Source organism: Danio aesculapii, chromosome 20 (genome assembly GCF_903798145.1).
Source record: "Danio aesculapii chromosome 20, fDanAes4.1, whole genome shotgun sequence".
Taxonomy (NCBI): domain Eukaryota; kingdom Metazoa; phylum Chordata; class Actinopteri; order Cypriniformes; family Danionidae; genus Danio; species Danio aesculapii.
The window spans coordinates 24,326,132-24,328,392 of record NC_079454.1 but is presented as its reverse complement, the minus strand read 5'-3'; the positions used below and the strand labels follow the sequence as shown (position 1 = coordinate 24,328,392).

General features: G+C 33.6%; 1 non-coding gene across 1 annotated transcript; it reads right to left on the bottom strand.

The window, feature by feature from the left end:
- Positions 1-1,939: 1,939 nt before the first annotated feature.
- On the bottom strand, positions 1,940-2,054 carry LOC130213923 (U5 spliceosomal RNA). The gene has a single exon (XR_008835571.1). It is a non-coding gene; the product is annotated as a U5 spliceosomal RNA (small nuclear RNA).
- Positions 2,055-2,261: the final 207 nt, after the last annotated feature.

Here is a 2,261-nt window from a genome sequence, read left to right as displayed (position 1 = left end):
TAATCCAGCTAACAAGCACAAGAAAACATCACAACATTCCAAAAAACAGGCATACACATTACCATAGTTTTTATTTTAAACTATAGTTAGGTAAAGTTTAAAACTATAGTTTAAAATAGAATAAAGTGGTCTACACTGCTCCCACCCAAAATAACCCTAGCAGCAGATCCCACTACCGGCCCCCTGTGTTTCCCTGAGGGTCCTACTTTTTGAATGGGAGGTAGGACAATCTGACAAGGTAGGACAAATGTACAAAACACCAGCAAACATAATATTCTTCTCGTTGATCTGCTTATGTACACAAACTGCGAAGAACTACACACCATACCTGTCAGCATTGGGATGTGAAAATATGGGACATGCCCACCATAATAAAATACACCCCCCCCCCCCCCAAAAAAAAAATCTTCTGCCGTGGTTTCATTGTAAACAAACCGTTAAACGGTCAGTAATATGTTTTATTATTATTAATTACAAAAGAAAAAATAAATAGTATAGATTAGCAGCAAATAAATTAGCAAACAGTTCAGCCTATTAAAATTAATAGCTATTACAAAGAAATAGAATCAATTTATCAAATCTCATTCATCTTTTCTTCACTGCATAACTTACATATTCTGATTAAAGGGCAACAAATGAATCTCATTTATTTAAAGTTTTCGTTTGATTACATTAAATAACAGGTGTCACTTTAAAATGCATTCGATTGCTTTCCTAACTTTTTATGCTCATTTAGGACAAAATTAGTTGTGTTTGAAAAAAACCCCGACCAAAATCGACATCTTTAGATGTTATTATTATTATTTATGTGTATATGTCTGTTCAAACACGCACCCAAAACCCAGAGATTCAGTGTACAGATACAGAATGAGTTTGGGAAACGTTATCACTTTGGAGTGCGTCTGCTGACAGTCAACTCGCCATAAGCGCTGAAGAGTTTAAGATTCAGGCTCGTAGGCAGACTGGTAAAAGGGTTAGTTCTTTTTTCTCAAAAAGTGGACCTTTTTGCAGTTATACGCATCATTTTCTATTTAATCATGAAATGTAAATGCTGCATTTTAGTGGCATTTTAAGCATTATTTTTTTGCTGAATTAGCTTATTGGATGGTCATCCTTACCACACTTTTTGATGTACCAAAAATTCCTAAAGATTTATAATAAATAATGTGAAATAATACTTTTTTTTTTTTTAAATATAGATTTATAGCATTATATATTGTTAGAAAAAAATATGAATCTGTTAAAGTTTTAAATTAAAAAGTCTCTCTTGTAAAAAAAAAAAATACATTTGAAAATTCATGGATAGCAACAAAAGCCAAAATAGTATTAAAATCAATTTCAAAATGACCCGCTTTTAGTGCTTCACACCTTTTATTGCTCATTTTCTTGTTTCAAGAATAAGGTCCAAGATTTAGAATAAGTTACCTGTAAAATGTTTTCTCTGTTTAAAAATTTGAATTTCTTACGGCAGATTGTAAAATGAAAATATTTGTTAGCATTGGCCAAAACTGATTAGCTAAAGTCACACAGAAGTGACATCTTTCTCTATAGGTTATTTTCACTACTTATGATAGTAAGGCGATCAATATAGGACAAATTAGCTCATGTATTGGACAAATTCTTTTGAACGAAATCTGTTTGATCATCAGTTGAAAGTCTATGAGGGGGTGCATTTTCCGGCAGGGGAGCGTTTATCGGCACAACACCGCCTTTTTTACGTTCTTCAGCCAGTTTCTTGAACTTTAGCCCTTTTAATAAGTAAAACTTCAAATACTCTAAAATCAGCTCGGCAATCCTTATTTAGGCCGATTTATCCCACTACAATATAATACTACCTGGAAATTATCATTCGATTACAGGATTATGGAATCGAATTTAGCTCGATTTTCTAATTCACGTATCTTGATTATTTTATTTTTCTTTCTTTGACCAACATAGGAACCCCGCATAAAGCAGGGCATCAAAAAATTAGATTATACTCATTGTGATCCTCCCCACGGAAATCTTTAGTAAAAGGCGAAAGATTTATACGATCTGAGGTGAATCATGAGTGTATGAGGAAGATGCGCAAGGGCTCAGTGGGGCACTAACCACGACACCAATATCAGTGACGGTAAGTACAAAAGACACTATTATCAAACCGCACCAACCAACTTAATGCACAACAACAACCAGGTAAATCGACAATAATTCATATCCAACATGCATCAAAGCAAACAAAGCACTGAATATAGTACTAAAAGTTGGTTAAAAGTTAAGGG